We start from the raw sequence: 16,597 nt of genomic DNA on the forward strand, positions 1-16,597 counted from the left end.
AGTCTTTTTGTTTTTAAATCTCAGAGGTACTTTTTGTTATCTTTTACTTTGACCTTAAGCATTTTCTTTTCCCCTTCTATTGTACTCCCCATATGGAGGAGAATTGGATCAAGATAATCTGAAAATACCACAAATATGATAAAGATCTCAAAGTAATATTAGTTTTAAGAAGTAAGAATTATTATTTAACAAAAATATGGATTTTGAAATATTTGTGTTAATAGTACATTACCATGGAACTCATACATTTTTTTTTTTAAAGATTTTTTGTTTATTCACTTTTAGAGAAGGAAGGGAGGGAGACAGAGAGAGAGAGAGAGAGAGAGAGAGAGAGAGAGAGAGAGAAACATCAATGTGTGGTTGCTGGGGGTTATGGCCTGCAACCTAAGCATGTACCCTGACTGGGAATTGAACCTGCGACACTTTGGTTCGCAGCCCGCACTCAATCCACTGAGCTACGCCAGCCAGGGAACTCATACATTTTAAAGCTATATAGCCTTTCAGAAAATAAATTTATTTAAGAAAATAATTTTACACAAGTCAAAAATATCCTATTTATTATTTCTTGGTTAATGGATCTTACTTCTCTTTCGCTATGGCTGTCTTTAGTGTAGGGTTACATTTCTGATCTTAATTTTTTAATTTTCTTATCTATTGTCTCTCTGTAGTTGTGTTGATACATAACTAGTAAAGAACATTCTCTATAATATTACCTTTGACAGTTTGTCCTTCCAGAGTCAATTGTATTAAATTTCAGGGCTAAGGGTGAACTGGCTGTGCAGAGGCCTGGTATTAGATACCTCCCCCTCCAGCCTAGTGTTTTTGCAATCATTGCTACCCTTTATTCATATATAGTCTCAGAACAATACACTTACAGAGCATGTCTTCATTAAGGTAAATAACACATTTGAGCTTTCACTCTAACATTAGATTGTATCTGGAATAAGACATTGTGTAGGTGAGGTCCTGGGTCAGCTTTCTTCTTCCTTTCTCCTTTCCCATGTTGACTTAATTCTTGTGATCTAGTCCCCTTATGTTCTGGAAATCTTGCTAAACTCTTCACTAAACCAATGTGGTGGTGCTCTGAATACTCTAAAATTTCTTCTTTTTGAGTCTCAAGACTATTTGTTTTCTCATAGCCTCAGTCATTGGCTGGCACCCAATTGGTCCTTCATGAACATTCAGAATTATGCCACTTACCACTTGATTTGGAGAACACATGAGGAGGGACCCCCCAAACCCCTGAACTTATTTATAAAAAATTGTGTATTTATTCTCACATGTTGAAACTTCAGTCAACTTCAAAGTACTCTCCATTTGATGCAATACACCTAACAAGACTTTTTTTCCACTGCTCAGAACTGTTTTTGAATTTGTCAATTGTGACATTGTTTAGTGCTTCTGTTGTTTTTTGTTTCACCTCTTCCACATCAGCAAAATGTTTCCCTTTGAGGACCTTTTTCATGCAGGGAAACAGAAAAAGGTTGCTTGGGAGGAGATCAGGTGAATAGGGAGAATAGGACATGGGGGTCACACTGCCTTCATTCAAAAACTGCTAAACACTCAGTGCCGCGTGGGCAGGTGCTCTCGTAAATCACCTGTCATGAAATGTGCAAACGTGTTGAGAGTCTTTAAAAAAACTCACTGAAGCTGAACACAGCCACTCACAATGATGCCAGCTTATTCACTGGTACAGGTTGGTTCCTAGAACACTCACTTAGTAGGGGAAGCCTGTACTGTAAGGGGCCCACCTTCCTGAAGGTAACCCTGGGTTTCTTTGGTCCCCCTTATACTTCTGTAGCTTTGTTATACTTACCCAGTTTTACCTTCTTAGTTATTGAAACATTTGCCTCTAAACTGTAGTCTGTGACAGCTCTTCTACTTATTTTAGTGTTTGCTTTTTATTGAATCTTCAGCTACCATTGCTTTCTAGTCTCAAATTTTATACCTGCACTCACAGGCTACTGAGATCCTACCATATCTCACATCTGAGGCTGCTCAGTTTGGGTTCATCACAAAAGAGTCTCCTGCCTTTGGTGTTATCTAATGTTAACATTAAAGATGATTGAATTTCACAATATCCATTATTGTTTTCTTATTGTATGCAATTACAGTTTAAAAAGACATCATAGAAATAAGCTTGTAGGCATTACTCAATATCCTAACTATGTAAGAAATAGAGAAATGGCCCTATGCTGAAAATAATAAATGTACATTATAGAGATTATGATGTAGTTACTATGCTGTTTATAAGCTGATTCATGAAGTTAATACTTATTAACTTCATAATTATTTGACTGAAAATTGTTAAGTGGAAAACATCAATTTTTGACTCAATTTTCTAGCATCATGTAAAACTTAATATGGGAAATTAAAAATCTCTTACTAGAAAATTTTAGGAAAACATTTTAAAGGTCATATATATAGATAAATGGGGGAAGGTCATAGAAAAATAATGACTTTGAGGTTAAAACAATCAATCTAAATTTAAGCAGGTTTTATTTAAATAAAATAAATTAACAAGAAAGTCAATATTTAAAGCCAGTGTCCACAGACAGGAAAATAACAGCAGTAGTGTTCAGGAAGAAATACAATTTGGGATCATGGGTGATGTGGCTCAGTGGACCGAGTGCTGGCCTATGAATCAAAGGGTCACAGGTTCAATTCCCAGTGAGGGCACATGCCTGGGTTGTAGGCCAAGTCTCCAGTAGGTGGCACTTGAGAAACAACCACACATTGATGTTTCTGTCTCTCTCTTACTCTCTCCCTTCCCTTCTGTCTAAAAAGAAATAAATAAAACATTAAAAAAAACACCAATTTTGGTTTTGAAAGCTTCCTTTAAGGTGATCTAAGACATTGGCTTTAAATGTCTTCATTTACAACATTTTTGTGTAATGCAGAATCCTAGAATTTTAAAATTAGAAAGTACCTTGGAGGGGGATCTAAGATGGCGTCGGAGTAGGAAGGAGCAGATTTGGCTTTCCTCTGCTCAGGGGAGAAAATCCTGACCAATCTATGGAGTAGAAAGGCAAGCAACCAACATATTTCAGCATTTTTCAAAACAGAGGACCAAGGATTGTGGCAGAACCGAAAGAACAAAGAACAGATCCTAAGGGGAGTGCTACAACAAGGTAAGGTCCCAGGACAAGCGTGTGGTCCTGGGGCTGCAGCCCCAGGCCTGGGGGCCCGCGGCTGTGTTTACCATAGGGTTAGTGGGAGAGAGCCAGATTAACTGCTCCCTCCCCAGCCGAGCAAGGTCTGAGCAGTTCTGGGAGGAATCCAGGTGCTGGCAAACACACCGGGGTGGTTAGCAGCAGAGACGGTGCCCTAGAGGCGGTGGACACCAGAGCTGAGTCGCGCAGTGGACCCGGACTCCCGCGGTCACCGGTCTGGCTGGAGCTTTGGTGGTGAGAGAAGCCAGGCCACTGTGGGGAGCGGCGGGCTTGATCGGGAGGAATTTCTCAAGAGGAAGGAGTGAATAGACACAGACATTGTTTGGGGAATTCTCCTAAAGTGATTAGTGGCTCTAGCCTGTCTGCTTCCCAGCTGTGAGAGCGCAGGTGCCCGCTCACGGGGGCGCGGCCGGCGGCGGACGGTCGGCCGGGCCGCGGACGGCCGTGCCCACAGCCTTCGGGCCGCGCCCGCTTGCGGGAGCACCGGCGAAGGGGAGGTGCCTGCAAGGTGCCTGCAAGGAGAGCATCCCCGCACAGCAACCCACAGCAATAACCCTGGGGAAAGACCTGATTCCCACACCCAGGGCCCAAAGCTGAGGAGCCAGTGCGAACTCCACGGGCCAAGGAAGAAAAGCCAAACAAATCATCCTTCAGTCTGCCTCATCCAGCAAGAGCAGAAAAACCGGTTTGGCCACTTTGAAACCAAGAGACTTTTTAATTTGATTCTATTTTTTTTAACAATTTTTAATTTTTTAAGTTTTATTGTTTTTATTCTCTTTTGATTTCTTTTTCCTCTCTTACCTGATTTCTTGCTTTATTCCTTCCTCCTTCCTGTCCTCCAATTTTATCTCTTCTTCCTGCCTTCGTCTGCCTTTTCTATTTTTTACTTTCTTAAATTTTTTCCTAAATACCTAAAAGTGTGACAAAATCCTGGATTGGTGAAAAGACCAAAGTTGAACCCAAAGAAGGGGCATCACAACAGCTGGGACAGTGAGATAAATGTCACTCTGCTATTACAGAGAACCTGCAAGTTATTGCATATTTGTATTATTATTATTTTTCCAGTGTTCCTACATCTTTTTTTCTTTTTCTTTTTTTTTTTTTTAACAGTATTTGTATATCCCTCTTATTTTTGTATAGCCTGCTTTGCTAGGCTGGTTTTATTGTATGACCTGACAGCTTTCCCCTGATATCTCTTTCTATACTGTATTACTAATCTACTGTCCATTAACTCACCTGTGGCACATCAGCACACTACTAGATGTACTGTACTCCCTATCCATGTTATCTAGATCTCATAGACTCTGCCATACGAATGTTGCCATAATATTATTGTAAATAACTGCTGTTCCATACAATTGTAATTACTTCACAACACCCTCCCCCCCAGATCTTAGCCCATTTCAAAGTTTCCTGAACGCTATTACTGTAGTGGTTAACTCTATTCTCTCACACACTACACCTATTTACTATCCTTTACTCTCACCTTACCCCAGAATCTGACCGCCCACAACCTCTCTGCTTTATAGATCTAACTCACAATCCTTCCTCCCCCAACAAGAGTCTTATCTTCTTTCCATCCTTTCTAAAAATCAGCTAGCTGAGTGGAAGATCACGGTTAACACTATACATAGTCAAAGGATCTCCTATCTCTTCCCTACTTGCTACTACTATCATAGAATTCTCTGTTGCTGCCTTAAACCATTTTGCCTCCCCCCTCCAACTGATGACAAAAAAGAATAGGTGGGGGAGGTGAACACCAGGATACCCACTGGAAGAGGAAGCCCAACAACAAAGGAACCACTAACAGATAGCAGCAGAAGAAGGTGAAGGAGGGAGTAGTTACCAAACAAACCTCAAGCCAGGACTTATCTGGAAATACAACTAAACAGTAGAGACAGTACCCAATACAAACAACTGAACAAGATTTCTTTAAACCTTGTACACACAAAAGATCCAGCTTCAACACAACCTGCCCTCACCAGCACAGCAAAATACAGAAGGTGGTGGACAGAGTGACCCACATTTAACCACCTGGCGGGAAGGAACCACCAAAGAAAGACTCAACAACAATCAAAACCCAAAGGCAAACACAAAGCCAACTTAAACGACAGCCCAAGACCAGCGAGCGTGGGGGTCAAGGAAACAGCACCACTGAAACTCACTGCTACTCTACTAAAGAAGTTCACATCATAAACCCAGCGAGCCAGAACAGATCAATATAAGAAGCTGAGGCGAACAAGAAGAGTCCCACAAACAATGGGAAGACAAAGAAATAATCCCCAAATGAAAGGAAAGGAGGAAGCCTCAAAAAGAATGCTGAATGAAACAGAGGCAATTCAACTATCAGATATTGAATTCAAAGCAGTGATTGTCAGGAAGCTCAATGAGCTCACAATGAGCTACGAGAGTCTACAGGGAAGCTACAATGAACTCAACGAAAACGACATCAGCATAAAAAAGGAAATAGAAACTCTCAACAAGGGCCAAGAGGAAATGAAGAATACAATTTCTGAACTGAAGAACACAGTAGAAAGAATGAAAAGCAGGATTGATGAAGCAGAAGATCGGATCAGCGAGCTAGAGGACAAAATAGAAGAAAACACCCAGAAAGAGCAAGAAAAGGAAAAGAGGCTCAGAAAAAATGAAGAGGGATTAAGAGAAATGCAAGACAATATGAAACGTAATAATATCCGCATAATAGGGATACCAGAAGGAGAAGAAGAAGAACAAGGGATAGAAAACCTAGTTGAACAAGTGATGATGGAAAACTTCCCTAATTTGATGAGACAAAAAGTAACACAAATACAGGAAACACAGAGAGTCCCAATCAAGAGGAACCCAAAGAGGCCCACCTCAAGACACATCATAATTAAAATGGCAAAATTTCAAGACAAAGAGAGAATCTTAAAGGCAGCAAGGGAGAAAAAGGAAGTAACATACAAGGGGGCCCCAATAAGGCTAACACCTGACTTCTCAATGGAAACACTCCAAGCCAGAAGAGAATGGCAAGAAATAATCCAAGTAATGAGAACCAGAGGCCTGCAACCATGACTACTTTACCCAGCAAGGCTCTCAATTAAGATAGAAGGCCAAATAAGAAGCTTCTCAGACAAAAGAAGTCTAAAAGAATACACCTCCACTAAACCAGCTCTGCAAGAGATGCTGAAGGGACTGCTTTAAGGAAAGAAAGGAAAAGAGAGAGTCAGAGAGGATCACACGTACATAAAAGGCAATGAATAAGTACCTATCAATGATAACCTTAAACGTAAATGGATTAAACGCTCCAATCAAAAGACATAGAATAGCTGATTGGATAAGAAAACATGACCCACACATATGCTGTCTAAAAGAGACCCACCTCAGGATAAAAGATCTGCACAGGTTGAAAGTGAAGGGCTGGAAACAAATTTTCCAAGCAAATGGACAGGAAAAAAAAGCCGGGGTAGCAATACTCATGTCTGACAAAATAGACTTCCAAAGAGGGTCCATAAAGAGAGACCCAGAAGGTCATTTCATAATACTCAAGGGAAGAATTCACCAAGAAGACATAAATATTGTAAATGTATATGCACCCAACATAGGAGCACCCAAATACATAAAGAAAATCTTAGAGGACTTCAAGAAAGATATGGACAGCAACACAATTATTGTGGGGGATTTTAACACCCCTCTATCAAAAATGGACAGATCTTCCAAACAAAATATCAACAAAGATATTGAGGCATTGAACAATACACTAGACGAACTGGGCTTTACTGATATTTACAGAACCCTCCATCCCAAAGAAGCTAAATACACATTTTTTTCAAATGTACATGGAACATTTTCAAAGATGGACCACATGATAGGACACAAAACAAGCCTCAACAATTTCAAAAAAATTGAAATCATACCAAGCAATTTCTCGGATCACAAGGGACTGAAACTAGAAACCAACCCCAAGGAAAAAAACCCAAAACACTCAAATTCATGGAGATTAAACAGCATGCTATTAAACAATGAATGGGTCAAGAATGATATTAGGGAAGAAATCAAACGGTTTTTGGAAACAAATGAAAACGAACTCACAACAACCCAAAACTTATGGAACACAGCCAAGGGAGTCCTGAGAGGGAAGATCATAGCCATACAGGCCCACCTAAAAAAGTTAGAAACATTTCAAACAAACAACCTAACCCTACGTCTACAAGAACTCAAGGAACAACAATAAAGACAGCCCAGAGCAAGCAGAAAGAAGGAAATAACCAAGATCAGAGCAGAATTAAATGACATAGAGACTAAAAGCACAATTCTAAAGATCAATGAATCCAAGAGTTGGTTCTTTGAAAAGATAAACAAAATAGACAAGCCTTTAAGCAGACTCATCAAGAAAAAAAGAGAGAAAACCCAAATAAACACAATCAGAAATGAAAGAGGAGAGATTACAACAGATACCACAGAAATACAAAGGATTGTAACAAATTACTACAAAGAGCTGTATGCCAAGAAATTTGAAAACCTAGATGAAATGGACAAATTTCTAGAAAAATGTAACCTCCCAAAACTCAACAAAATGGAAGCAGAAAGCCTGAACAATCCAATAACAGCAAAAGAAATTGAAGCAGTAATCAAAAAACTCCCAACACACAAAAGCCCTGGACCAGATGGTTTCACAGGAGAATTCTACAAAGCATTTAAGGAAGAACTAACACCTATCCTTCACAGACTATTTCAAAAAATCCAAAAAGATGGAAGACTCCCAAACTCTTTTTATGAGGCCAACATCATCTTAATTCCAAAACCAGATAAAGACACAACAAAGAAAGAAAACTACAGGCCAATATCGCTGATGAACATTGACGCTAAGATCCTCAACAAGATACTGGCAAACCGCATCCAACAGTACATTAAGAAGATCATACACCATGACCAAGTGGGATTCATTCCAGGGATGCAAGGATGGTACAATATTCGCAAATCAGTAAATGTAATACATCACATAAACAAAAGCAAAGACAAAAACCACATGATCATATCAATAGATGCAGAAAAAGCATTTGATAAGGTACAGCACCCATTTATGATAAAAACACTCAGTAAAGTGGGAATAGAGGGAGCATTCCTCAACATAATAAAGGCCATATATGAGAAACCTACAGCCAACATTATACTCAATGGGCGAAAATTAAAATCTTTTCCACTAAGAACAGGAACAAGACGAGGATGTCCACTTTCACCACATCTATTCAATACAGTACTGGAAGTTCTAGCCACAGCAATCAGACAAGAAAAAGAAATAAAAGGAATCCAAATCGGAAAGGAGGAAACAAAACTGTCACTGTTTGCAGATGACATGATAGTGTACACAGAAAATCCTATAGACTCCACCAAAAAACTGCTTGACCTAATAAATGAATTTGGTAAAACAGAGGGATACAAAGTCAATATCCAGAAATCAAAGGCATTTCTGTACACCAACAATGAAACAGCAGAAGCAGAAATCAAGAAAAAAATTCCATTTGAAATAGCAAAAAGAAAAATAAAATACCTAGGAATAAACCTAACCAAAGAGGTAAAAGACCTTTATTCAGAAAACTACATAACACTGAGGAAAGAAATCAAGGAAGACACAAACAAATGGAAACATATACCGTGTTCATGGATTGGAAGAATTAATATCATTAAAATGTCCATACTACCCAACGCAATTTACACATTCAATGCAATACCTATTAAAGTACCAATGGCATATTTCACAGACATAGAACAAACACTTCAACAATTTATATGGAACCATAAACGACCCTGAATAGCTGCTGCAATTTTGAGAAAGAAGAGTAAAGTAGGAGGAATCACAATACCTGACACTAAACTATACTACAAGGCCACTGTAATCAAAACAGCCTGGTACTGGCATAAAAACAGGCACATAGACTAATGGAACAGAACAGAGAGCCCAGAAATAAACCCAAGCCTCTACGGTCAATTAATATTTGACAAAGGAAGCAGCAACATAAAATGGAATAAAAATAGCCTCTTCAACAAATGGTGTTGGGAGAACTGGACAGCTACGTGCAAAAAAATGAAACTGGAGCACCAACTTACACCTTATACAAAAATAGATTCAAGGTGGATAAAAGACTTAAATGTAAAACGTGACACCATTAAAGTCCTAGAAGAGAACGTAGGTAGGAAAATCTCAGATATTTTACGCAGAAACTTTTTCACTGACTTGTCTCCTAGAGCAAGGGACATAAAGGAAAGAATAAACAAATGGGACCTCATCAAAATTAAAAGCTTTTGCACAGCTAAGGAAAACAGTATCAAAATAAAAAGAGAACCAACTGTATGGGAAAACATATTTGCCAATGATACCTCAGACAAGGGTTTAATCTCCAAATTATATAAAGAACTTACACGACTCTAGTCTAAGAAGACAAGTAACCCAATTAAAAAATGGGCAAAGGACTTGAACAGACACTTCTCCAAGGAGGACATACAGAAAATCCAAAGACACATGAAGCGATTCTCAATATCGCTAGCCATCAGAGAGATGCAGATTAAAACCACAATGAGATACCACTTCACACCAGTCAGAATGGCCATCATAAACAAAGCAACAAACAACAAGTGTTGGAGAGGATGTGGAGAAAGGGGGTCCCTAGTGCACTGTTGGTGGGACTGCAGACTGGTACAACCACTATGGAAAGCAGTTTGGAACTTCCTCAGAAAACTAAAAATGGATCTGCCTTATGACCCAGCAATTCCATTTCTGGGACTCTATCCTAAGAACACTAAAACACCAATACAAAAGAACCTTTGCACCCCGATGTTCATAGCAGCACAATTTACAATAGCTAGGTGCTAGAAGCAACCTAGATGCCCATCAGTAAATGAATGGATCAAAAAACTATGGTACATTTACACAATGGAATTCTATGCAGCAGAAAGAGAGAGGGCGCTCATACCCTTTGCAACAGCATGGATGGAGCTGGAAAGCATTATGCTAAGTGAAACAAGCCAGGCAGTGAAAGACAAATACCACATGATATCACCTTTAACAGGAATCTAAACAACAAAACAAAACAAAACAAAAAACTAGCAAAATATAACCAAAGACACTGAAATAGGGGATAGCCTGACAGTGGCCAGAGGGGAGAGAAGAGGGAATTCCAGGGGGGAATGGGTAGGCATTACAGGAGCAAATTTGGAGGACACATGGACAAAAACTAGGGGTGGGGGGTAATGGGGGGAAGGGGGGAGGGTTGGGTGTGTGGGCTGGAATGGGAGTAGGGGGGAGAAAACTGTACTTGAACAATGATTAAAATAAAAAAAAAAGAAATTACCTTGGAAATATTTTAATTCCTTCCATAAAATTACATTAACTTTATCAAATCATTTCCCATTTTCCTAAAAAAATTAATTAATTTTATTAGCCTTACTACTGTCAAGGTGAATTGAAGGAATAATGATGAACGTATATATAAAAAAAGAACACATGGAAATTATAAAGTTTATAATCAGCCAGGAGGAGAAAACCAAGCACAAATAGATGGTTGTGTTTGAATGACTGAAGTATTACATTGGAGAAGAATTCCATTTGACCTGTGTGCTGTACATAGGGTAAACCTAGAACCAGCAGAAAGGAGCTAGTGAGATGTTAAGGAGTGCTCTCATGTGTGGAATGAGCCAGGAGCAGTGCAGTAGTGACCTTCCAATACTACATGATACAATGGTCACTTTGTCTAAACAGAACTGCTGAAAATGGGATGGATGCATTCATTTAGTCTTTCAGTAAACATATGTCGCACATCTACTGTAGATCAGGGCTAGAAAATTAAATGTTAAACACAACAATGTGCCTGGCTCTAAATATAACTAGTCAACTAGAGAATACAGACAAATTAAGACAGAATTAGAGAGGGTAAAGAGTAAATCTAGAATGTATAAGGATAACAATAAGCTGTTTGTAGAGGATAACAACTTGCTTTTCCTAATTTATGATGACTAGATTGAAACCTGAATTCTGAGTTGTCAAGGAATGGATTTGTGTGCACATGTGTGTATGTGTATGTGATAGTTAATTTTATGTGCCAGCTTGACTAGGCCATAGAATGCCCAACTATGGGGTAAAACATTGTTTCTGGGTGTGTCTGTGAGGGTATTTCTGGAAGACATTAGCATTTGAATCAGTACACTTAGTAAAGCAGATTACCTTCTCCTATGTGGGTGGCCTTCATTCAATTAGTAAAGTCCTTAATAGAATGAAAAGGCAGGAGAAGAGAGAATTCTCCGTTTCCACCTCAAGGCTGAACTGGGACATCAGTCTTCCTCTGTCCTTGAACTGAAACTTGTACCATCAGTGCTCCTGATTCTCCTGCCTTTGTACTTGAACTGGAACTCACACCATCAATTCCCCTGGTTCTTAGGCCTTCAGAGTTGGACTGGAACTATACCACTAGCTTTTCTGGGTTTTCAGCTTGCAGATGGCATGTCGTGGGATTTCTGTCTCCATAATAATGTGAATTTCTCATAAAAATCTCCTTATCTTTATCATCTATCATTTATCTATCTAATTTACTTATCTACATGTCATCTATCTCCTACTGCATTTCTGTATTTCTGAAGAACCCTGACTAATATAGTGTGAGAAGAGAAAAAGCATAATAGTAGCAACAATTAGAGGACTTAACAGAATATGTTTGTTGTTATTTTATCATTGGTAAATTGGAGGTGATAATAGTTACAGTAATTTTGTGAGGTCATGATACCTGTCATTTTTAGAATCTCACAAAGAGTCAGGCCTAGCACTATATGCTTCACATGAATTAGCTCATTTAATTAAAGAATCATATTGCTTATAAAATTCCAGTTAGACAGATAAACAATTTGTAATATTCAGTACCCCCAAAAAGTTAGGCTTTAAATTTCATTTTTGTAAACTCAAAATTTGTGATAGTTCCACCATGCTCCATGTCAATGCTTCTCCATGGTGGTAATCCTGGTAGAATAACATTAAAATTTTTGTGTTACCTATACATATAAATTACTGAAATTTTAAGAATTCATATTACTTTTTCCTTTCAATAGCCATATACTCTCATTGTTCGTTATCTCTAAGTAGACACAAAAATACATAGGTATTAGGGTTTCAAACACTTGATGTTTGATAGATTTGTTTTTCACTTTCTAATTTTTTTGCTCTATTTAAATCTTATTTCCTTGTTAATATTCAAGGGAGATAGCAAGCAATTATTTTCTTACATGTTAAATTATTAAGGCTACTAGTAAAGTTAATGGTGTATGTTATATATTAGACCTACTGGAATCATAGATTTGAGCTGCAGATGCTTCAATTAGATCTACTCATTTTTATAACCACTGCTGACATATTTAATATAAGTTAACCGATGTCAAATTCATCTCTTTGTTATCCTGACAGGAATGTCTTAATATCTTTAAGACTATTACAGTCTATCCCTGGCTGATGTGGCTCAGTGGATTGAGTGCCAGCCTGTGATCCAAAGGGTCACAGGTTTGATTCTCAGGGTACATGCCTGGGTTGCAGGCCAGGTCCCCAGTTGGGGGTGCATGAGAGCAACCACACACTGATGTTCCTCTCCCTCTCATTCTTTCTCCCTCTCTCTCTCTAAAAAAAATAAATAAACAAAATCTTTAAGAAAAAGAAAAAGAGTATTATGGTCTATTATTCTGAATGGAGCAACATTATTCCCACTAGAAGAAAAGGAAATAAAATCTCATGCCCTGCTACTAATAGATTATTATTAATTTTGGACATTATTTATCTCTTTGAAGCTCAATCCTGGGATTTGAGCATCTACCCCAGACATCCCATAGTGTATGTTTTCACTTACAGAAATCCTGTTGTCCTTGCTTTATATGGCAGAATTCTATACTGAAAACTCAAATTAAGTTTTTAAATTATTTGGAATCTCTATGTCTAGCACCATGGATAGTAAATTTTAGACCTATTATCTGATCTAAGGAATATCAGCTAGATTTCAAATGGACCACATACCCTGGATGTTTTAATCTTCAGAATTATTTATGATTTTTTTCAGAATGGAAGTTCAGTACATTGGAAAGAATCTCTATTCTTTCTTTCTAAGCTGTGCTGAAACAATAATAAAATACCACATCTTTCCTTTTGTAAATTCTTAAATCAAAGGCAATTCCACAGCATCTTGTGTCTGCATAGTTGTTATTTTAAAATTTTCTCATAGAAATGCTTTCTCTAATAAGGCCAAATCTTTTGCTGCAAAATGATCCCACATAAACCTTCTGACATTAATGCATGGTCACTGTCTCTCTGATATCCATGTACTTATATCAAGTGAAGATGATGAGGAAGAGACAGGGCTCTGAGGTCCAATTCAGCTCCATAGTGGAGGATATCTATGATGGATCCATTCTCAGGAGAGTCATTTACCTATCATGAAATCCTATTCCTAAGGGGTCTTTCTGGCTAATTGCGTTTGCTTCTTTTGCCTTTGTGCTTCAGAGTCACTTTGCCTGCCTAACTATTTTCTCTCCAACAGGTTTTATGTACTGTAATTGCTGATGTTTTTCTTTTGACTTACTGTGATTAATATTGAAATATATGCCAGAAACATACAAATATTGAACACATGTAAAAAAGTGAGTGAATATAGTTTTTATAACTATTTTAGGAAGGAGACCATTGAAATCATCTGATCTCTCCTGGGATTTTAGATCTGGTTATTCTATAGATAAAAAGACTTTGAATGGACACTAAAATTTTATATAGTGAATACTACATTCCTATTGACTTGCATTATTAATTCCAATAATATATGTACCACATTTTCAATGATCACTTTTGAGGGGCTTCTTTCATTTTCATTTTGCTTCTTCCTATCTACTATCATATCAGATGGTTTATAATTTTATACCATGTTTGTAGTAAAGTAGAATTACTATTTAAAGATTTCTGTGATTTGAATTATTCAATGTATGTGTCTTTTACTCAGTTTTCTTGAAAGAGTGCATATCTGTAATAAACACTTTAATGACACTACAACTTGGCAAATTATATTCTTCAATAAGCTAACTTAAAGGCAGAAACTATTCTTATTAATGCTTTTGGTCTCTGTATCTGTCCTATTACCTGGTTTATAGTAGATGCTCAATATATGTTGTGTCAGAAGATGAAGAAGAATATAATGTGAGATTATATCTTTGGCTTCATTAGTTCCAGTTTTATGGCCACAAAGCCCTGTGCTGGTGTTGCCTTGTGTGGTAAAGTGTGCTGCTGCCTTATCATTCTCTGTAAAAAAGTGAGTGTGTGAAGTAGTGTGGGGCTATCAGACTACCAATATCTGGAGCATTGGGTGGGCAATGAGCTAAATTGTGGTAGAGTCTTCAGTGACTATAGCTGATGTGTGATGAGCCTGGGAAGTAATTCTTAGAGATATTATTCCATATCATTTCTATGTCTATATATAGAAAATATTCCAGAAGTAGCTTATGAAATATGTACTATACATTTAAAGAGAACTAGCCAATGGGGTTTGGAACCCCATGGGACTAATATCTAGGAAAGTGTTGAGTAGAATTTATGAAGGAAGAAAAGTGATATAGGCAAGAATTCTAGGTAGTGAGTAAGTATTTCTTGTTGGTTTTAATAATGTACAAGGTCTATCCAGAAAGAGTCCAGTTGTTGTTACTATAATGAGAACAGTTCGGGCAACATTCCTGTAACCTGGCAGCCGAGGAGAAATGGACTGGAATGTGTTTATGTGAACAATGACGACTTCACTGTATTAGTCAGTGGGTCAGTAGATGCCATTGAGTGAACATGTGTTCTGTGTGGCTGTCACATTCAAAATGACTGAAGGAGCAGAGCAATGAATCTGCATCAAATTTTGCATTAAACTTGAACATTCCCCCACAGAAACTATTTGGATAGTTCAGAAGGTCAGCTTTGGACAGCTGGTGATTGGCAGCTTCATCACAACAATGTGCCCACTCATGCATCACATCTTGTGTAGAGTCGTTTGGTGAAACAAATCACCCAGGTCACTTAGCCACCCTACAGCCCAGATTGGGTGGGTGCCCTGTGGCCTCTGGCTTTTCACCAAACTAAAATCACCTTTGAAAGGAAAGAGATTTCAGACTATCAATGAAATTCAGAAAAATACAATGGGGTAGCTGATGGTGATTGGGAGAACTGTGTGAGGTCCCAAGGTGCCTACTTTGAAGGGGACTGAGGTATCATTGTCCTATGTACAATGTTTCTTGTATCTTGCATCTTCTTTAATAAATGTCTCTATTTTTCATATTACATGGATGAATACCTTCTGGACAGAACTTGTAGTTCTTAAAATAATAGGCAAAATATCCCTAAAATTTTTTTACTGTCTATAATACATTTGATAAATTTTGCATTAAATTTTATATTCTCTATATCTGTGGATGTAAATGCATAAAGCATAGCACAAATATCACACTTATAGAGGTTTGCTATGGAGAAGTTAGTGAAACTGAACTCAAGGGAATATATCAATGAGGACTTTGGCACTTTCTACAAAATCTTTTATTAATGATGGCATATTTATTATTTTTCATGTAACTAAAATTTAAATTAAAATCTTTTTTTCTGATTAGTTTATGAAAAACAAAAGGAAGAAAGGGGATGGGATTTCAGACCTAGAAACCTATAAGAAAACTCAGTTTCATTTAAAGGTTTTAGTGTCCTAGACTGAGTCTAACAGTAGAGATGAAGAAATATTTCCATGTTAGAATGGAAATGAAACATGGTACAGATCAATTGGATGTAGGAACAACAGGTGAGTGAGTATTACTTTTTGTGTTTGGCACCTGGGAATTTTTTAGAAATTACATAACAGCAATTAGTTCTGGAAAATCTCTTATTCATGAAAAAATGACTTGAATTATTCTTAGTCAAATTGGGCCCAATGCAAACTGGGATAAGTTCTGGAGACTGAGACCACAGGCTTCAAATTTGCCTTTTGCCTATATATTTTTGGAAAGTCAGAGCCATGATTGTTGTATAATAGAGATAGAAAAGCTGACATCAGTTATAAGACAAATTTCTTACATTGTACATGCCAAACATTGAAATGAATGACTTATCACTGAAATTATTTGGATGAACTATTTAATAGTGTATATGTTCAGTTCAATTTGACAGCTATCATTGAGTATCTGTTATGCTAAAAGTATTTTTTTTAGGTATTGTAGCAGCACCAAAGAAAATAAAGGCATTTAGTTTTACATAAACATACATTTTCTTTTTTCTGTTTTTGTAATTGCTTTACATAAACATACATTCTCTTTTTTCTGTTTTTGTATTTGTTTTACATAAACATACGTTTTATTTTTGTCTATTTTTGTAATTGTTTTTCAGTTACATTTGTCTCCATTTTTCTCCCTGTTGC

The sequence above is a fragment of the Phyllostomus discolor genome, chromosome 6 (genome assembly GCF_004126475.2).
Source record: "Phyllostomus discolor isolate MPI-MPIP mPhyDis1 chromosome 6, mPhyDis1.pri.v3, whole genome shotgun sequence".
In the NCBI taxonomy this organism is placed as follows: Eukaryota; Metazoa; Chordata; class Mammalia; order Chiroptera; family Phyllostomidae; genus Phyllostomus; species Phyllostomus discolor.